General features: G+C 36.6%; 1 long non-coding RNA gene across 2 annotated transcripts in view; it reads right to left on the reverse strand.

Moving 5' to 3' along the window:
• Nucleotides 1-20397, reverse strand: part of LOC114673413 (uncharacterized) — a 39782-nt gene extending 19385 nt beyond the window's left edge. For both annotated transcript variants that reach the window (XR_013407621.1, XR_003724108.2), the window contains exon 1: nt 20268-20397. This is a non-coding gene — a long non-coding RNA (uncharacterized LOC114673413). The remainder of the gene's footprint in view (nt 1-20267) is intronic.
• Between the last annotated feature and the right edge of the window lie 2865 nt (nt 20398-23262).

Genomic DNA, 23262 nt, shown 5'->3' on the forward strand with positions numbered 1-23262 from the left:
TCTACTGCATTCTCTAGAGGGCAGTGGTTCCTAACCTGTTGGATCACATACCCCTTAGAGGATCTAAGGAAGGTGTAGGATCCTCTCAAGATTATTGCACATTTCTGGTTATGGATGAGAAAGACAACACACATACGTCAGGATATTTTCAATCCCAATACTATATGTGTGGCAAAGCTTTAGAAACACTAAATGGATGGCTCTTTACTGGTCCCCTAGAAAGAGCCCAAACAAGCATGCAGTGGATGCTCATTATAAATAATTAAGGTGGAGCTAGAGTTGGGAGAGTGTGGCACCCATAATGCCTGGTGTTAGGGAAAGTATCCTAAGGACTTCTGGGTTTTCTACATGCCATTGCTCAGTCACATACAAGTGCAGTGACTTATCAGATTGATACATTTAGTAAGAATAAATCAGGCATGCCATGCCTCTTCCTCTTGGGAGCAAACCTGGAAGCAAGATGTGATCTAGAAATAAGGGCAACCTTATTCTTTCTCTTATGTCTAAGTCTTGCTTTGTGTAGACTTGACAAGGAAAGAGCTACTTCTTCATTCCCCTTAGAGATCTCCACCACTTAATACAAAGTGGTGCTCAGTATCTGTTGTCTTTTGCAGTGATTCGTTGATGTGCACGTGTCCTGACATTAAGTAAATCTCTTGTGCATCTCAGCATTCTCAGGGAATCATTATGGAAGTTTTGCCATAAGCTTCTATAGAATCTTTTAAAATTGTGTACGTTATATGAATTCCTTTAAAAATTTAGACATAATCTTGTGCAAAAATTAGTAATTGTTAAAGCAAGCTACATATGGCCCAAGAAGAATTCCATACTTCTATATTTGAGTCCTTGTGGATAAAGTGTAACCTAGCTTAATAGTCAGACGAGATTGAAAACTTAACTTAGGAGTATGCCTGTAACAACAACTGAGTCTTGGCCAATCCCAGCAGCCATACTTCAACCCCTTATAGACTGCTAAGTGTTCAAACTGTGTTCAAATAAGGCAAGTGCCAGTCTGTAACCAATCCAACTGTTTCTGAACCTCACTGCCAATTTCTTCCCATCATTTCCCTTTCCTTGTCTATACATTTCCTTCCACCATGTGGCTGCCCTGGAGTCTCTGTGAATCTGTTGTGATTCTGGGGGACTGCCTGATTCACGAATCCTTCATTGCTCAATTAAATTCTTTTAAATGTTAATTCGGCCGAAGAGATCAATAGCTCCTTGTTTAAACAACCTTGACAAAAGCCACTTTATAATGTGCAGAACAAGCAACAATATATGATGAACTGATAGCCAAGATCTTTGAGCTCATTTATGTTTGTTCTATAGTGACATGCCCCACTGCTCTTGTTTTTATTGTTTTTTCAGCATTTATTAGTCAGAATTTCCCCTCTCCCTAATTTACAAGGCTGTCTAAATGGTGCTATGTCAGAAACATAAAGAGAATCAGACAAAACTAATTTTTTTCGTAAGTGTAATTGTTAAAATAAAGCTCTGGAAATCATTTAAAATCCAAAAGCCCAGGATGTATAGGGATTTATAATTGTACTATTTTCTGACCTTAAACTTTATAATACATTTAAACTTCACAGATATCAACATAAACTTTGTTAAAAGGACTTAAACATTGTTCAGATGGGTCCCCTTGAAAGCACAGGTGGCTAGTGAATAGGAGAACCTGCCAGTGTGCATCCAGCACTTTGGGAAACCGGTGATGTCTGGCTGAACTGAGTCTGTTCTGAAACGTACGTCATTTAAAACAAGTTGAGCAGGTCAGACCACTCTCCATCAATGCATGTTATCAACAAAGACTGATTAAACTTTAACTTCCCACTAGGAGACCATTGTAGACTTTTGTGGTTGAGAATGCTGAAGGCATTTGTAATACAGGAAATCCATTTTCAGAATAGTTACTACCAGGTATTTGGTAAATAATATTTGTGTGTACTCTGACAAGACTGAGTGAACATACGTTTCATAGATTCACCGGTTATTTTTATTTTGGAAAAGTTTAAGTGTAATTTCACATGAAGCAAAACCTATACGTATAAAAATATCACTTATTTTAATACATATTGCTACTGTGAACATACTGCCTGTAAAAAATAATTTTAGTGTATTAAATTTGGAGTTGAGGAAGCCTTTAATCTGTACATTGTTATTAAATTATTCTCACAACTACAGTTAGATATTACACATCTGATATGGATTTATTAGTCTCTAAATAAATATAAAATACTTTAAAAGGTAAAAATTTAACCAAATTTTAGTTTCTTTAAGGTTCTTGGATGTTAATAAATTTGTTTAATTTCTATTCAAGGCATAAAAATAGTCAATGGAAATTATTCTGCAACTGTGATTTCCAAAATGCAAAATGAACATTTAAACCAATTTAAGTTTTGGTTAGCCATTTGTGTCACCTAAACATAATTTAGGTGACAGAATTACAAAAGTTCATGTGTCTGAGCACAAATACTATACAGAACAGATGATGAGAGGAGAAGTATACTCTGACATCACAGCATTTCCCTCTAGGATATTGCAATTAATCACCTTGGTTTTTGTTTGTTTGTTTTATGACAAGAAGCCAAAGTACACAGAAGAAGCATGGATTATACAGTTTGAGCTCACTAGGTAGAATTTTACTTTTTAAGTTAATTAGCAGCCCCTAGAGACATCCTAAAAGAAACAGCATATTTCCAACAACACTTGAGGAAGGATCATGTAAACAATGAAACAAACAAAATTGTAAGCAGGGAGCTGAGAAATGATGACAAAAATACAGACTCAATGCAGTTAAAGCCCAGACAGGGGTCAGATGAGATAATCTATGGGGGTAACTGAATGACTATGGCCAGTATGGGAGAGAAAGGTAGGAGATTGCACCTGTGCTTCCCTCTATTCCCTCCTGAAACTGCACTAAAATGGCAGTCAAGGGATTTTTTAAAGCATAAATATACCCAAGGAAATATAGACGAAGATGTGGCTACAGCCAGATTTTGGAAGCTGGAAAGCAGATAAATGGAGGTAACTAACCTGACAAACTAGAGGAAGCCAGGACTTGAGCCAGCTGCACAGAAAAGCCAGCAGCAAGACCATCTGAGTTGTTGAAACCCCACAAAGGACAGAAATGGAAAGTACCATGTACCTTTGAAAATGAGGTAGCATTTGGGCTAAATGTTCATGTTAGCAGCAATTCACCTCCCAAATCCTGTATCTTACCCCACCCCGCCAGGTAACTGCCTCACATCACCCCAGGCAGAAGATTCCATGGCCTTCCAGAAAGACTGAGTTAGGAGCAACATGCTGCCGAATCCCAGGCTCAGATGGCCATGGAGTTAGCTTGCTGACAGTTGGAGAGTCAGTGAAAACCTACATAATGACAAGGAAAATCTCCTACTATGTTACCAAGTCAACGGAGAAAACACTATCTGCCTCATACTCCATATCTTTCCAGGAAGAATAAAGAGTTCCTTTCTGGGGAAACCAACCAAGCCAAGAGAAAAGATATACACATACTGACTCTTGAGGGCTTCTGCAACAAAATAACCTAGCCAGATTATCCTACAGTGAGAACTACCACCTGAGAAACCCCCTCAACCCCCACCAACATGCGCATGTGCGCGCACGCGCACACACACACACACACAGAGCTTCTAATCAGTTTCTAACATGAAATACAAAGGCCAAAATAATCAAGGAAAGAACAGAGAAAAGGCAAGTCATAGAAGCAAACTTCTCAAAACTCTAATTAGTCCTTCAAAGATGTAAAAAAAAAAATGCATTCTGAACCTAAAATAGAATGGTATTTTTAAAAGAAGCATTTTGATAACATAAAAGAACTCAAAGAATTTGAACATATTATAGCAGGAACAGAAAATGCCACACACACACACACACACACACACACACACACACAAAAGGAGCTGGAACATAAAATTGAAGAACTTTTTCCGAAAGTAGAAGAAAATACAAAAAGAAAAATATATAAAGTACTGAAGAAGATCGGAGATCAATATTTACCTAAGAGACTGCCAGAAAAACAAAGAACACAAGTAGAGAGATGATACGATTTCCCAGGCCTAAGCATGAGTTTCCAGACCAGAAAAAACCGATTTTCCAAAACAATAAAAGACCTTTATGAAATCACAGCATCAGAAAAATTCCAGAACTCTGTTCACAAAGAGATAATTACAAAAATTACTGACAGAAAAATAATGATCGAAATCAAAGAGTGGAGGATCAAAGCGCCACCAGGTTTCGGAACAATTGGAAGCTGGAAGACAATGGAGCAAGGCTTTAAAATATCAGACAGAAAATTATTTCCAACCATCACAATTGTCACTCCACTAGGAAAGCACAATTAAGGACTTTTCAGATATGCAATGTCTCAAAAAATGTACAATTTACACTTGAAACTGAAAACTTAGAAATAACAATAGAAACATTATATTCATAAACATGGAGGTAAATTTTTTAAAAAGCCACCTGCCTCTGGGCATTAAGAATCAGAAGCAGGGGAGTTAATTACTATTTTAGTTTTACCTCTTGTAGAACTAATTGACTTTTAAAGCCATTTACCTTTACAGTATTGGTTACAATAAAAATTACTTTAAAATACAAAATAAACAATTAAAATTAAGGTGCAAAATATTATATACAGGTTGCTCTCACTGGAATACAAAAGAACAGAGTTACACATGCCTGTACATGGACAGACTATTTCTAAAGAAGTGGAGGAAGCTGATAACAATAATTGTCCTTAAAAAGAAACTTCAAGTTACAACGGGGGATTTACTTTTAATTGTGTACTTGTTATCTTATTTTAATTTCTAACCAAGTTATTTCTATTTTTAATGTTTTGAAATAAAGTGAGTGGTTTTGTTGAAAAAATGCTGGAGATTTATCCTCTGCAATTTGTATATTATCTTATGTTCTGGGATTCTTTGTAAACTGAAGATATCCATATGTCAACAGTGTATGCTGGAGTCTCAGGATGGAGCAATGACAATGAATCACAGGGAGGTGAGAATTCATCTGCACTCCAGGCAGGATTAATTTGAAAACATATGAACAGATTTAAGAACAAAAGAGAAAAGGAGAAGGGGTATTACCGTACATGGGTTATCAACATTCTTAATCATAATATGTAAAGAAAGTACATTTTCAATTTAGAAATAATCCTAGAATCTAAGAAAACTTATAAATTGCAGAGGATTAAAGGGCAGGGCTTGATGAACAATTGGATAGAGACAGCAAAGAGAAGAGTCAAAAATATTCCCAACAATTCCTGGATAATAGAGAATGGTCTGCATAGTCCTTAAATGTAAGGAGGAAAAGAACAACACTAATAGTAGTAAATACCTGTCGAGTCCTTGCCTACTATGTGCCAGACACTATTGTAAGCACATACATGTATTAACTCACTGAATTGCTTGAAGATCACTGTGAGATAGGTACCACTACCACCCTCATTTTATGAGCTACAAAAACAGAAAGTTTTCTGTTTTTTTTTTTTTGAGACAGAGTCTCGCTCTGTCACTCAGGCTGGAGTGCAGTGGTGCCATCTCGGCTCACTGCAACCTCTGCTCTGCCTCCTGGGTTCAAGCAATCCTCCTGCCTCAGTCCCCTGAGTAGCTGGGATTACAGGCACATGCCACTATGCCTGGCTAATTTTTGTATTTTTAGTAGAGACAGGGTTTTGCCATGTTGTCCAGGCTGGTCTTGAACTCCTGACCTCAGGTGATCCACCCACCTAGGCCTCCCAAAGTGCTGGGATTACAGGCGTGAGCCACTGCACATGGCCAACAATGCTAAAATCTGTCGCAGATTCTATGGGTCACTTTTTGCAAAAGGGTAGCACTTTTCACTGCATCCTCTCCACACTCACTTCTGTTCTGATCCTGATCTTTAATACCTTTACAGGAGAGTGTTTGGGCTCTGATTTGCTTTTCTTATGAGCAAACTGGCTAAACTAGACACCTAACTTAAAGTCTTGACCACCTACTCCGCATGATTTGCTAAGAGTTTTAACAAGAAATTATATAACCATCATACAGGTTGCTGCCGCTTTCACATTGTGTATCTTTCACAGAATGACAAACAGATGAAATATTCAAAGGCATGGAAAGTAGGTATGAGCTCTTTCACTTTCATGTGTCACCTTGAATGATCACAGTTCATAAGTGATAAACAGGTAAATATGTTGCAAGTTTGGTATCAATTAGGTAGATTCTTTCAAGTTAACCACTACTTCACCATACTCCCATGAATGGTAATCCACAGTTTTTATTCGCAAGGGTCCTCAATCACTTTAAAGCAAATTGAAGTCCTAGGCACATTTTGATATTTCTTAATATTTTGCTCCAAGTAAGTAATAAGAAATCCCATTTAATTTCTTTACTTTATGGCAATTTTTGCTATTTCAAACTCCTACATTCCTGACTGTAGAAAGAATGAAGGTACTATTTCTGTAAATTATTTGTTTGTGCAAATATAGAAGCCTGTTTTTTGCTATTACTACCCTCTAGTGGATGCATAGCATACACTAATTTTCACGGATGCACTGGGCCTTTTCCTTAATAATGGCCTTTCAACAGTTATGCTGTCCAATATGGTAACCACCAATCACATATGGCTATTTAAATTTAAATTAATAAAAAATAAATGGAAAATTCAGTTCCTCAGTCACACTGGCAACATATCAAATGCTCAATAATCTCGTGTAGCTATTGACAGCTCTGACATAGAACATTTCCATCATCATGGAAATCTGTATTGGACAAATGTTTATCCAGACTAACGTGTACATTATGGAACATGGAGACATGAACTTATTTAACTTAAAGGAATTAACCTATTGACAACAGATTAGCCAACGCCATCCCAAAACTCTTGATTCTACTCTTAGCATCCAAGATTTACAGAATCAAAAGCTAACTGTTCTTGAGCTTTTCATACAAAAGTTAACCTCACCTTTTTTTAGATAAATTTTTTTTCTTTAAATCCAACAGATTTCATCACTCCAAGCGTTCAAAGGCCTTGTGGTGGCTGCCAGGCGTGGTGGCTGATGCCTGTAGTCTCAGCACTTTGGGAGGTCAAGGTGGGAGGATCACTTGAGGTCAAGAATTCAAGACCAGCCTGGCCAACATGATAAAGCCTCGTCTCTACTAAAAATACAAAAAGTAGCCAGGCTTGATGATGTATGCCTGTAATCCCAGCTACTCGGGAGGCTGAGGGAGGCAAATCACTTGAACCTGGGAGGTGGAGGCTGCAGTGAGCTGCACTCTCACCTGGGTGACAGAGCAAGACTCTGTCTCAAAAAAAAGACCATGTCGTGGCAGATATATTAAATTATTTTCAACACAGTTCTGTGTTGTGAACTTACAAGATAAAACCATGGTATGCTTTCCTTTCTTCCTGAGATTCAGAGAGAGAGAGAGAGAGAATAGAACTCACTTATTTTCCTGTTTGTTTGTTTTGTTTTGTTTTGTTTTGTTTTTGAGATGGAGTCTTGCTAGGCTGGAGTGCAATGGCACAATCTCTGCTCAAGGCAACCTCTGCTTCCCAGGCTGAAGCCTCAGCCCCCCAAGTAGCTGGGATTACAGGCGCCTGGTACAACATCCAGCTAATTTTTGTATTTTTTTAGTAGAGACGAGGTTTTGCCACATTGGCCAGGCATGATGGTGCATCTCGAATTCCTGGCCTCAGGTGATCCACCCTCCTCGACTCCCAAAGTGCTTGATTACAGGCATGAGCCACTGCACCTGACCAGAACCCAATTTTTTTCTAACAAAGGCTAATTTTTAAAAAGTTGGCAAGAGAAGTTTTTTAAAAGAACATATATACCTATAAGAGTTGTAGACAATACTCATACATGACGTCTACATTAGAGGAAAGTCCAAAACATTCATGATAAAGGTAACGTTTCTGATTTGGGGGGTTATTATTTGAAAACAAAAGTGGGGGTGGGGGAAGAGTTCTTTGAAATGCTGAATGTAAACTTGCCACTGAGTAAATGTCTTTCTTTAACTCAATCATAAGAGTGTAGGCTGGGCGCGGTGGCTCAAGCCTGTAATCCCAGCACTTTGGGAGGCCAATGTAGGCAGATCAGAAAGTCAGGAGATTGAGACCATCCTGGCTAACATGGTGAAACCCCATCTCTACTAAAAATACAAAAAATTAGCCTGGTATGGTGGCACACACCTGTAGATCCAGCTACCCAGGAAGCTGAGGCAGGAGAATCGCTTGAACCTGGGAGGCGGAGGTTGCAGTGAGCCGAGATCATGCTACTGCACTCCAGCCTGGGCGACAGAGCGGGACTCTGTTTCAAAAAAATAAAAATAAAAATAAACTAAAAAGAAATACATTCAAAACTATTGGATAATAGAGTAAGAGGAAGATAACTATTAAAGGGAAGACTAGGAAGGATTTATAAAACAGAAGACATTTGACTTAGTATTAAAGAGTAGATGGGAGTTTCCTAAGTGCAAAAAAGCAAGCCAAAAATTGGAAATAAACAGGAGCCTGCTGAATGGAGTCTGGTGATTTAGAGCACAAAATTCAGGGAGGAGAATGGCAGGAAAACAGGATGAAAAATTGTTCAAGGATATATTTATACCATGAGAAATGAATATGTTTGGGGTGAATCATCTATCAATAGCTCATTTATAATCTGAATCAAGAGCCAAACATCTACTTCCTGCTTTTATACCATGCTTTATCACAAACATGTATTATTTTAAGGAATTCTATTTTGGCCAATACGCTAATGGAGAGTATAAAAATTATTCTTAATACGTTTTTCACTGAATAATTCACTTATTCAACAAATATTTTAAAGTGTCTATCCTCTGCCTAGCATAATACACGGATTTGTAGTAATCCAAAAGGTAAGCAAAATAGAGTCTACATTTGAGAATTTGTTGTTTAACTGGGGAAGCAAAGGTGGCCAAGGTAATTGCACTACAATATGACATGTGTACTGTTGGAAAGATGGGTGAATTATTTAGGAGCAAAGAAGATGTGACTACCTCAGAGAAAATGTAGAATATTTATAGAAAAAGTAATATTTTATGTGTTTTTAAGAATGATTAAGAGTTCACCAAAAAGACAAGTGAGAAGGGTATTCTAGGCAGAAGAATAAAGAATAATGATATCTTCTAGCTATAGGAATTCCTGGCAAACATTTCTCTGACCTAGTTTCAAAAATTAATAAAAACATTTTCAAATTTAAGAAAAGCATATTGTATAAAGATACTTTCTGACTATAAATGTATGTTTCATTAAATTTATATGGGGTTAAGTAGATATCATACTTTGGAAAAATATTGTTTATGAAATAAACATATTCCTAAAATCAAAACTGGACCCAGTTTTTAGTCCTCCATTATATTCTGGCTATATTTCTTCTACTGAAATAACTCTTCTTAATACTGCTATTGACAAGAGTGAGACAAAATTTAGGGCAGAACAAAAATCCTGCTAGCATGGTAGGCTGAAGACAGAGAAGTCATACCACTATGATCTCAAAATCCCTCTCTAGTGTTTCTCTAAATTTAGTCCACAGCAAGACTGGGAACAGCTCAACAATACACATTTGTGTAAGATTTTCCTTCTTTCCTATTGAGCTCTTCCAGCATCCCACTCTTCTTTACTTGCAAATTTTTATAAGATATAATTTACACGTTGTGAAATAGAAAATTCCAAATGTAGTGTTTGATGAGTTTTGATTAATAATACATACATGTGACCCACACTGAAAACAATCAAATATTTTGATCACTCTGAAAACTTTTCTTTTCCCTCCATGTATAGAAACTGGTATTCATCATTACTGCTGTCTTCATTTCTATACTTTAATTTTATAACCTGCATTCCCAAGTAGACAGGAAGTCCAGTCCCCACCCAAAGAGAATGGTGTTTAGATACATATACATGCAATACATAAGCTAACAATTTAAATTCTGTAACAGTTTTCCTGCATATAGAGTAGTAATTTTAGCAATAAATAGATGCCAAAACATTATCATCACTGAAAACATCATTAAGCATTTTTATTGGAGGAAGAATTTATATAACTGTATTTATGTGAATGAAGCAAAAATCCAAAGTAGAATCAATACCAAATATGAAAATCATAAAACAGTGTCGGCTGAGTGCTGTGGCTCACGCCTGTAATTCCAGCACTTGGGAGGCCAAGGTAGGCGCATCGCTTGAGCCTAGGAGTTGAAGACAAGCCTAGACCACATGGCAAAACGTTGTCTCTATAAAAGATAATAATAATAATCAATAGGCAGGCTTGACAGAACATGCCTGTGGTCCCAGCTACTCAGGAGGCTGAGGTGAGGGGATTGCTTGAGCCCAGGAGGTGAAGATTGCAGTGAGCCAAGATCTATCCACTGCCTTAGAGCCTGGGTTACAGAGCAAGACCCTCTCCAAAAAAAAAAAAAAAAAAAAAAGTACAAAATACAGCAAAGGTATACACAGACTTCATTATATATACTTCATGAAAAAAAAAATGAGTTTTCAACAGAGTCCTGAGGAAGAAAGAAGATATAGAAAACATTGGGAAGACATGAAAGATATGGTCAAAGGAGCGTGTGTGTTTGTGTGTGTGTGTGTGTGTGTGTGTGTATTGAGGCTGTTGAGAGCAAATTAAATACTAAACAGAGTGTAATTTGTGAAGCATTGGGCATTAGTAATTGCGCTAATAAAAGGTGTTTACTTGAATTGAAATAGACTATGGATCCATTGTGTAACTGCTGAATAAGACTGTCTCATATTCTGATTTCAAATAAAATGTGGTGCAAATGCTACTGGTGTAGAAGGTTTTTGTGCTGATTTTGTATATGATTAGCTGACATTGATCGTGGATGAGTGTTTTGGGCTTCTGCTCTTGCATAGTTCTTGCCACTAATGGATGTAATAATGTTTATGATAAACCCTTCCAGGGTTGCAATGAGGATGACATGCTTTATAGAAGAAAACAAACAAAAAACCTCTGAGTCTATTTGCATTACTTAGTGTCATGCCATTCAACTCTTACCACAGTGCTGCAAATACTACCTCATACTGACACAGGAAACCTGTTCTTGTATTTGTTTGCATGCATATGCCTTTGAATTCATTCTTATTTCTCTTTCAAATGAATATGATCTGTCTCTCCCAGTTAGTCTGTAAATTCCCAAATGTCTTGAGGCAAGTTCTATACATTATAAATCTTCACTAAAGGTAGCTTGAGGACTGATTGATTTTAAATGGTCACTTATTCTTTTTTTTTTTTTTTTTTTTTTTTTGAGACGGAGTCTCGCTCTGTCACCCGGGCTGGAGTGCAGTGGCCGGATCTCAGCTCACTGCAAGCTCCGCCCCCCGGGTTTACGCCATTCTCCTGCCTCAGCCTCCCGAGTAGCTGGGACTACAGGCGCCCGCCACCTCGCCCGGCTAGTTTTTTGTATTTTTTAGTAGAGACGGGGTTTCACCGTGTTAGCCAGATGGTCTCGATCTCCTGACCTCGTGATCCGCCCGCCTCGGCCTCCCAAAGTGCTGGGATTACAGGCTTGAGCCACCGCGCCCGGCCTTTAAATGGTCACTTATAATGTAAAATCAAGATGCTTCCTAGGAATGTATAATAAATACAAGTCTTTATGCTTCAAAAAACTACAGAGGCCTTTTATAAAAACATGAGATATATTTTATTTCTTTATTAACTTTAGGTATTTATTTATACTTTTTTCTTAGATTATAAGGCCCAAGAAGGACATGACTCTCTATTCAGCTCAACTTGAAAATGCCTAATAGGATATAAGGCTTCAGTAGGGATTTAATGATGTTCTAAACTAATGATCATGTTATCTAACTGTATTACGAGTGGAATAATCAGGCTTTCAACAATTGTCTTTAACTGGAAAAAATAAGCTTTTCTGGAAAAGAGGCCTGTGTTTTATTTAAATCAACTCAACATAGAAAAACAGAACAAAACAAAACACTAAAAGGCACTAAACAATTGGGGGAGAGAAATTACTAAATGTAATCTGAAGTGTGTCTGGGTGTAATGGTCCTTTGGTATGTCTACTTGACTAGGCTACTATTCCTAGCTATCAATCAAACAATAATCTAGTCATTGCTATGAAGATATTTTGTAGATGCGATTAAAGTCCATAATTAGTTGACTTTAAGTAAGGGACATAATCCTAAATAACTTGGGTGGCCCTGAGTCAATCAGTTGAAAGTCGATAAAAGCAAAGCTGAGGCTTCCCTAAAGAAGAAATTCCACTTGAAGCTATGGATGGCAGCTTCAACTCCCAAGTTCCAGTCTGCACTTCCTGGCAGCCTGCCCAATGGATGTTGGACTTGCCTAACCAACCACCTACAGTCACATAGCCAGTTCCTTATGACAAACATCTTAATATATATCTCCTACTGATTCTCTGATTCTGTTTCTCTGATTGAACTGTTTCTGATGCCATACATATATTACAAATGTTAATGTCAACTTGCTGTTCTATAAAACTTCTATCTCAGCCCATCATTTTCAGTGGCAAATAGTTTGCTATAATCCCATCCTAGAGCAGAAATGGCCTGAGAAAATGGAAATTTTTAAAAATAAACTTACTTAAAACAGCTACAAAGAGCTGTCATTAGCAAAGAGATAAAAATACATATTCAAACATTTTAAATATTTTAAATGAAATGAAACATTTTAAACGAATGTTTTGTCATCAGAAAATTATAACCGGGAAAATGCTCTTTAACTCATCTGATGTAACATACAAACAACAGCCAAGAAAATAGCAATAGAGCCTTTTCAGGCTATTACCTTCATAGGTTTCTAGGCATGTACCTAAAGTAATAGTTTGGCATTCCTAGCTTATTTATTTATACAATGAGAGCCATTAATCATTCCATTTGAGCTTCAGTATCTGCATTTGAACTTCAACTAGAGCCTCAATATAGCAGCGTACTTGAGAACTGCCAATGTGGAATTTCTTTTCTTACTTCAACAAACAATTCAGTTCAAACATTTATTGAATACTCATTAGTTGCTAGGAATATAAATACCCTATGACTAAGTTTTGACTATTTGCTTATTAAATTCTCAAATACAAAATGAATATCAGCATTCAAATGCTTATGCTATTGAGAAATGTTAGAAAAATTTTAAAAATTACCTTTATTCATATCCTGAAAGAAATTTTCTTCCATTGACTCTCAAATGAAACTTCTTATAATATTCTCCCAAACTTAAAACATGTCTCTCTCATTTGTAATATAGAGGAAGACATCCTAAATTGTCTTTGTAATGTATTTCTGTACCTAAACTAACTACCACTTGTACTTTTATAATGGGTAGATTAGAGGAAAAGAAAGAAAAAAATTGGCTAGCAATTTGGTACAAAAATAGAGGGTAAAATTGGAGAAGTTTAAATAATGAATATAAAGAGAGAAGAGGGAAATTAACAAAGAAAATTATACAAGAAAAAGGAATAAGAAACAAAGGAGAGATGAGAATTAAAATAGGAAAATGAAGGTAAGGAGTAAAACTCAAGCAAAAGGAATTTAAAACTCCATGCTTCTGTAGAATAATCAATTAACAATAAAATATTTTAGAATCCTTAGAGAAAAAGTTAGATAATAAATCTCATACAATTTTGTCTCATTCTTTTATCAACTGGACAGTGGGAAAATTAACTAAACTGTTGTTAAACCTAAGGCAAGATTGTTGATTCTCCAGAATTCAGATATGATTAAATAATGGGCATTGGAATATACTAATGTTTTCCTACTTAGAAATCTAGGAGTGGTCTAACATCTAAGAAAATGTTCCCTTGACAGAATTATGTGTTGGGGACACAGAACTCTTTGAAATAGGCCTATGACTTTTGATGTATTACTAGCATAAAATAATAAATGTTTATCTGCATCTGCATTTAGCCAACAAGATCTGTGTGGCTACCATACTTTATTAAAGACTCTTTTTGTCTTTATGGGATTGAATGGGTGTTAATGCGACCTGCCTATGGAATGAACTGACCCAGATTCTACTATCAATCTCCGAAGTCAGTTATGTTCTTCTCACAATGTTTAGAATCTCATTCTTTCTTCCTTTCTGTAAAGTAGCAGAAGATGTTGGGCATGAAAGGTTAGTTTCAGACAAATTCTGTGAATCTAGACAAATTGACAGACTGATGTCAAAAGGTCAATTTTATAAAGATTCTTTCCTCTGATTATTTTCTCTCCTAATACCTTCCCTGGTGTAAAAGAAAGCAATGTGTTTATTTCTTCCAATCAAGACCCTTAATCCCTTCAAGGCCTGCTAAAATAACACTGAGTAAAGACACAAAAATGGTAAACACACACCAAGTTACTTTAATGTAAACCCTACCATGAAAAACCTTCATTACAAAATCCCTATTTGTTATGTTAATCTCTTCATCCTTGCCACTGCTGAAGAATTTTCCTCTTCTAGTATTATAAATCCTGGAACATTTCCAAAAATTCTCTAACCCAAGAAAAATGTCTCAAGGCCCTAACCTATTTGTAAAGATTTAGGAACATTACAAAAAATTAAAGATTTAAGTATTAAGTATGTTCTCCCTGCTTATTAGTTTGATGTGTATGTTATTTTCTTAGGCATATTTCACATGGTGTTGCTTTATTGAAATCAGCATGTTGGACACTCCCATTAGTTACTGACACAAAACATGTCCTATGCTGCACTTACCTGCCCGCTTAGGATGCATTAGAAAAGAAATGTTTCAGCATTTTAGGAGAAGGGATCAATGTTGTCAGTTAAGTGATCAACTAAAATATTAGGTACTGAAAATAGGCAGGGGAATACTGGAAGTGGGAAAAGACATGAGATGGGAAGAAGCAGAATAATGGATTTCATAAATGTCAAAAATATTTTATATTTATTTCATATTTTATAAATAATGACTATGATACAGTCATACTCCTACTTACTCATCTCATTCAATCCATATAACAATTTAGTCAGATAAGAAGTAATTTAAGTAATATTCTTATTCCTGTTTTACAAATAAAGAAACTGAGACATGGAAAAATAATGTAATTTGTCCAGTGACAGCACAGCTGTTGTATGGTGAAGCAGGCATGCAAATTCAGGCTCTCCTACTCCAAATTCCACAATATCACGCTATGCTACAGTGGCTCACTTAAATTATGCCCCTGAAAAATACACTAATATCTCTACAATCTAAATTTTACCTTAAGATGTCAGTAATTCCCTTCACAAAAGCCAAAACGATGTATTAGTAAATGCTCCAGTCACTTACACAAACTTGACATGTCACCAGACAATGATTTCTCCCAATTTTTTCCATTGCATTATTTGTTTTGTGTTGTTCCATTTTTAATTTTACTCCTGGTTGTTCCCACATAATACTGTTAAAAAAAAAAAAAAAAAAAAAAACAGTTCTCTGATGTTTTTGCCCCATGGCCTCTTCATGCTCTTAAAGAGGACCTCAAAGATCTTTTGTATATGTAGTTTTTTTTTTAATACCATATTAGAAGTTAAATATGACAAATTTTAAAGATATATCTATTCCCTTAAAAATCACAAAAATAACCCATTAATGTTAACATAAGTAACATGTTCCATGAAAAATAACTGTATTTTCCAAAACAAAAAACAGTGAGAAAATTGGCATGATTTTACATTTCTGTCAAATATTTCAATGTCTAGTATAATAGAAGACAGCTGAATTTTACATTTGCTTCTACATTCAATCTATTGTGGTCTGTTGTTGGGTTAAAGCATATGAAGAAAATCAGGCCTCAAATAGATTTGTAGTTGGAAAAGGTAAGAGTATTTTAGTAGCTTAATTGCAAATGATCTTCAATATAACACCAAAATGCAGTAAGGTGTAGCCTCTTAAAGATTAGTTGCAATGAGCAACTAATTTCATTATTCAACATCAAACAATTACAAAACGCATTTCATTATTCAACATCAAACAATTACATTTGTTATTTACAAGCTTTTCAAAATGCCATTTTTTTTGAAATCTCAAATTCTATCGTTGACAACAAATACTGCCAGTTGTTTTGTATAAAGTGATAGTCTCATTTTCTTTATTTTCAAGAAAATATCTATAAAATATTCAAGTCTGAATAACCATAGTTTGCCTGCCAGTCATTCTTTCAATTAAAAAAATGATGTTTCATGAAATAAGCTTGCAACTCAAAGAACTGCACAAATACTTTTTCTCAAGACACCCTTCATAGTTTAGTATGGAGCAAAATGCTTTCTGCATACTTCACATTTGCCCTACATGATAAATAATCTGAAACATTGAGACTTAGCAAAATTAATATTTTATACTGCTTCATTAATAATATTCTTAACTGCAAATGTGATTGTGGTGAAAATATATATCTATATAATGACTACTAGTATAATTTGCTGCACTGTGTTGATATATGCTAAGGCACCAGGGGTTTCGCCCTCCATTACTTTTGCCCCCTCAGTACAAATGCCAACACATTGCAGGAGGCAAATAACATCCTAGTGTTGTTATGAAAATAGCTTTGACCTTGCATACCCTTTGGAACAGTGTCAAGGAACCTCAGTGGTACATGAACCACAGCTTGAGAACCTCCATTCTAGAGAGTACAAAGACTACTTTCTGAGTTGTCTTAGGTTATGAATGGCTCTCCTTTAACCTTGCAGACTCGACTATCCCTCACCTAGACCAGATATTGTACATTAGAAGCAATCCCAGTCAAAAGCACCTTGTACAAAATAAAAAACCAAAGGTAACACTGACCAAATAAACATTTGTCTGTGGATTTGTACTAGTATATCAATTTCAAATGTAATGAAAAATATTTATTTTACAATACTTTTCATCCTGTTGTTTTAATTCCATGAGGAAAGCTGGGGAAAAAAAATGAAAACCTTGATCTCATGCCAAGAGCTCAAAGCAGCACCTCCCCTTTTTGGGTGGCAGCTGTTTCTTGTAACTAAGACACATGTTTTGTTTTCTAAAATAATTGTGAGGACTAAGTAATGACTACGAATGCCTTTGTAAAATTAGCATAGTTGTATTTTTATTTGGTTTGTGAAACTTTACCAAAATAATACATCAAACGTGGTTTAAAGGAATTGTTTGAAGTATGCTGAAGGAAAGGTCGGAGAAACAGTTTTATGATGCTAGGCCTCCTCTTTGATACACACTGCAAAAACTCTGGGAGACGTTTATGCCCAGCTAAAGAGATTGGTGAATGACTACATGAACAAAACAGCATGACCTAGTAATAAAGAGTAGACTACATGGTTTACCAACCTCTTTTCTGGCAATAAGTAGCATCTTGGTTATGTACAAAACAATGAAGTGAAACTAATCATTGTCACAGCAATACTGTTAAAAGACACTATTTACTTGACATTTGCACCATGAGCAGAAAAATATTTCTACAATCAAGGGCTGTAAAACTAAGTTCTCTATTCGTTATTCTAAAGGGCTTCTTTAAACACAGAACAAATAAATAAAATAATGGATTGATTCAGAATGGCTGGACCAACACTATCCAATGGGAAGTATAAATTAAAGTCCTGCATAGATGCTTTAACAAGGTTTTTACTATGCAAGGGTACTTGCCACCCACTGTTCTTGGCTTTGTCAACCCCCAGACTGAGGCAACAAAAAGAGTTAAGTTTAATTTCTTGTGCCATGTATATTTTCTGAGCATCCATGCTTTTAGCTAAAGCATTTTCACTAGCTTTACCTAAGTCAGTACTCTTCCTATAATAAATCTCACCCTCCAATAACTTATTATCTGACAAAGGGATTTTCTACTTAGTACATTGTATCGTTGTTTGTATTTGAGGATTTAAGGGTCTGTCTTCTTCTGAGGCTTTCATGTTAAGGCTAAAAACCATGCCACTCCATACCACAGTCTTTGCACAGAGCTTGGCACAGAGCAGGAGCGATAGAGGTACATATGTTACATCCCATAAGAACAGAGACTTCCCACTTCCACATCCTCAGTGCCCAGAACAGCATCTGGCACTCAGTGGATTCTACTGGCTGAATGGCACAGTTATGATTAGAGACCATATATTCTGCTATTGAAAGGTATAGAAACTATGTTCGTTTTCTGTTCATTTTAAACTGCATTTTTCTGGATATATATTACTGTGACTTTGGGGTATACTGACGTGTCCTGGGTAGGCCATCAGATTAATTCTTCGAGGACCAGAGGCAATTTTTTCATATCTGAACTCTGCTTCCCTATTTCTCTTCACAACAGTAGACTCTAACGCTTTTATTCATGGTAAAATGTCATGTCCTTAATTCTTTCATTTTTATGTGAAGAAAATGTTCAATCTATGTTCTTCATGCAGCACTTTCTGCATTCATCAATGAAGCTAACAAATGAATAAACCTATTGGGAATAAGAAATGCTGGCAATATTGAGGGATTAGCAGTAACTTCCTGGAAAATCAGAAATAACTACAAAGAACTTTGAAAACAAACTGTCTTTAAAAATGCAATTAATCATGCCTGTAATCTCAGCACTTTGGGAGGCCAAGGCAAGTAGATCACAAGGTCAGGGGATCGAGACCATCCTGGCCAACATGGTGAAACCCCGTCTCTACTAAAAATACAAAAATTAGCTGGGCGTGGCAGTGCGTGCCTGTAATCCTAGCTACTCGGGAGGCTGAGGCAGGAGAATCACTTGAACTGGGGAGTTGGAGGTTGCAGTGAGCCAGGATCGTGCCACTGCACTCCAGCCTGGCGAGAGAGACTCCGTCTAAAAAAATAAAAAGGAATTAATATAAGCACTTAGTAGAATGTTCTTCTGTCTTTCTTCCACTCCTCCCAGCTCTGGTGCATGCTTTTCCTAAGACACTTCCCTGACAGTGTACATCACAGCAGGCAGGGTGTATAGACATCTAGTGTATAGGTTTAACAATGGGCATTACACATAAAATAGCAAAAGTATATAGAATCCTATTTCTGTATGCTGTCTGCTAGAGAAAACTTCTCTACTAATGCAATATTAAAGTTTGAGTCTAAATTAAAAGTCTAGTTCAATACTACAGCTACAAATGTAACCATGTCAAAGTTAAGAAGAAAATAATTTAAGAAAATGTTCTTTAGCATTATAATCTCTGAAATATTTCAATTACTCAAATCAAGATTCAATGTGCAGTTGAATATGACAATGTGAATGTGATCTGATTAACTTTTTTCTCATAAAAAATGTCTTCTTATTACATTCTTCGGATTACAGTAAGTTTTATTTGTAATTTTCACATGGTGCTGATGTAGTTTCTCCTGTGATGAATCTTCTCAAAGTAGTTTTCAACAACTCAACCCAATAAAAAAATATATATAAGATAAAAATGGAAATAACAACCATGGAAACAAAAATATGAGAATGACTTCAAAAGAAATTGTATAAATTGGAATTAATAAGACCATTTATTGAGTCATGGTAGTGTAAACTTAAAATAAAATCCTGAGCCCCCAATCAATTAAACAGATACCCCTTGGCCAAATAGACGCCCCCAAACCTTAAAACGTAGTTCCCAACCATAATGAGATAAGAGATCAGACAAGCCTTGTTGTACCCCTTTCCCTTTATAGTTTAGACACAACCAACATTAGTGTTAAAATGAAAATCATAAACTAACAAAACAGACTCTTTGTGACAATAAAATACTAAATTATAGACAAAACTTAAGGCCAGGCTAGGCAAGGATTAAGTCATATATTCCCTACACTTAAAAAATAAACTATGTTCTAACTGCCAAAAATTTTCTTTTTCTCTAATAACTAAACATTAGCCTCAAAATAAGCAATTTTAAGCAATTTATAGCTCCTCAAGATACTAACTAAACCCCTGTTCTATTAGCTGTAACTACAGTTTTAATTACACAAGAGACTCATTTCAATAACTTTCTCCTAATAACAAATGCAGCAACTGTAGACTAGTTCTGGCTGGTTTACAGAGATTACACACTTGTGTGCCTTCGTGTCCTAAAAAGGCCTTTTAATATCTAGAACCCAATTATAACACATTTAGATAATAGGTCTCCATCCCAAAGAAAACATAGGTCATATGTTACATATTTATTCAATAAACGTGTGTCAAGGCCACATTCATAAATATTCATAACTCATTTGATGACCGTTTAAATATGTTTAGTCAACCCCTTCAACATAAAACTCCTACCCCCAACTCCCCCTCCTTCAAAATGCCTATACTCTAGTTTCCTCTGGAGACACACTTACCAGCCTGCAGAATGGCCACCTTACAGATTGTAATCCTTTATAAAAAATAAAGTTTCCTTTTCTCCTCTCCAGATTTATGAAAGTTTTTTTTAAGCTAACAATTACCATTTTTTTTTAAGCTATCAGTTACTGCAATGGATGGCATTTGACTAAAGTTCTGCTGCTCTGGTTAAAGAAAAACCTGGAACAAGAAGGAGCTCCCTGCAGGCCACAGCTGCATGTGCCAGCCCCTAGCTGACTTATCTCCACCGTTGATCAAGGTCGCTGGCAGTCTCACCCCATGCAAACCGCCCCACAGGCCCTGTGTGTGGGTGTGAACGCATCAAGCCTGGCAGCTCAGGTTAGGGTGGGAATTCACAGGAACACAGTGAACACCAAAATGATAAACATGGCTCTTATTCTTAATTGTAGTTGAAACCTCTTTAAGACAGTTTTATATATTTACATTCTAAGGGAATGTAAGGGAATATAAGGGAAAAGACTTTGGGTGTCATGGAGAAGTCTAAACATGCACAAAACTAAAGAGATAATCCCTCATCCTTCTTTGGGAATGGAAGTCATGAAGTGCACTGCACTTTACTTCTATTAACTGGACAAACTTAGAGCACAGTATTGTCCTCTTCTTCTATGAAGAAAGCCACGAAAATCTTTATCCATGGCCTCCTTTCTCCTAAACAGTCTGGCTTCACCCTCTCTGTACCACTGAACTGGCTTCTCCAGATTATGAATCATCTCCTGATCATTCAGTCTAATGGCTGGTGTTAACTCCACACTATGTGTATCCACTGAATTACTCCATTTCCTCTTCCATTTCCTGAGACTACACCGTCTGCCCCCTCACTTTTAAATGAGTTCCATTGATCTTTTTTTTCTTTTTTAATACTTCAAGTTCTAGGGTACATGTGCACAACAAGTGCAGGTTTGTTACATATGTATACATGTGCCATGTTGGTGTGCTGCACCCATTAACTCGTCATTTACATTAGGTATATCTCCTAATGCTATCCCTCCCCACTCCCCGCTCCCCACAATAAGCCCCAGTATGTGATGTTCCCCTTCCTGTGTCCAAGTGATCTCATTGTTCAATTTCCACCTATGAGTGAGAACATGCGGTGTTTGGTTTTCTGTTCTTGCGATAGTTTGCTGAGAATGATGGTTTCCAGTTGCATCCATATCCCTACAAAGGACACAAACTCATCCTTTTTTATGGCTACATAGTATTCCATGGTGTATATGTGCCACATTTTCTTAATCCAGTCTGTCACTGATGGACATTTGGGTTGATTCCAAGTCTTTGCTATTGTGAATAGTGCCACAATAAACATACATGTGCATGTGTCTTTATAGCAGCATGATTTATAATCCTTTGGGTATATACCCAGTAATGAGATGGCTGAGTCAAATTGTATTTCTAGTTCTAGATCCTTGAGGAATCACCACACTGTTTTCCACAATGGTTGAACTAGTTTACAATCCCACCAACAGTGTAAAAGTGTTCCTATTTCTCCATATCCTCTCCAGCACCTGTTGTTTCTTGATTTTTTAGTGATTGTCATTCTAACTGGTGTGAGATGGTATCTCATTGTGGTTTTGATTTGCATTTCTCTGATGGCGAGTGATGATGAGCATTTTTTCATGTGTCTGCATAAATGTCAGCCAAATGTCATGCTGGCTACATAAATGTCTTCTTTTGAGAAGTGTCTGTTCATATCCTTTGCCCACTTTTTGATGGGTTTGTTTGTTTTTTTGTTGTAAATTTGTCGAGTTCTTTGTAGGTTCTGGATGTTAGCCCTTTGTCAAATGAATAGATTGCAAAAATTTTCTCCCATTCTGTAGGTTGCCTGTTGACTCTGATGGTAGTTTCTTTTGCTGTGCAGAAGCTCTTAGTTTAATTAGATCCCATTTGTCAATTTTGGCTTATTATTTTCTCACCCTATTCTCCCTTACTCAGAGATCCTGTTCCTTCTCCTGACTTCACAGGCTCCTTCCTGTAGGGTGAATTTGCAAGTCCACATTTTCATTCTTGACTTTGCCTGAACTCCAGTCCTGCATCTTTAGCCACTAACAGACATTTCTACTTGTCTCTTAAAATACAATATATTTAAAATTGAACTCTTCAACTTGGTCTCATCTACCACTCGGCTTTCCTTCCCTAACTTTTGTTTCCTTTCCTTTTTTGGGGGGAGAGGGGAAGAGGGGCAGGGGAGACAGGATCTCACTCTGTTGCTCAGGCTTGAGGGCAGTGGTGCAATCTTGGCTCACTGTAACCTCTGCCTCCCAGGCTCAAGCAATCCTCCCACCTCAGGCTCCTGAGTAGCTGGGACTACAGGCACACACAACTACGCCCGGCTAATGTTTTCTTCCTTCCTTCCTTCCTTCCTTCCTTCCTTCCTTCCTTCCTTCCTTCCTTCCTTCCTTCCTTCCTTCCTTCCTTTCTTTCTTCCTTCCTTCCTTCCTTCCTATCTTTCTTTCTTTTTTTTTTTTTTTTTGACAGGGGTCTTCGTATGTTACCTAGGCTCATCTCAAACTTCTACACTTCAGAGATCCTCTCCCCACCTTGACCTCCCAAAGTGCTGGAATTACAGGCGTGAGCCATCGTGCCTGGCCCTAATTTTTCTTATCTCTGTTTGTGGTAACATCTTTTTCCAAGTTACCTACATATATTTTCTTTAGATATTAAATTTTAGTGATCCTTCACCTTATTAGATAGAACCATATGAAATGTCTATGTACATGGGTCAAAAATGGTCAAATATCAGCAATTTCCTATGATTTCCTTCTTAAAATTTCAGATTCTTTTGGTACTTCAGTAACCTCCTGTTTTCTGCACTTCTATTTCTCTGCTTGCAGTTGGTTCTGAAGTTCACAACTTATTAATCTTTCTGAAATACTCACCTTTGAGAACTCCAGTCTAAAGTTAACAAGACTTTTCCTTCACTTTTTGTTCACATCTTATACAATTGGCCCCTAAATCTACCTTTGCAGTCTTGGCCCT

Source organism: Macaca mulatta, chromosome 17 (assembly GCF_049350105.2).
Source record: "Macaca mulatta isolate MMU2019108-1 chromosome 17, T2T-MMU8v2.0, whole genome shotgun sequence".
Lineage (NCBI taxonomy): Eukaryota > Metazoa > Chordata > Mammalia > Primates > Cercopithecidae > Macaca > Macaca mulatta.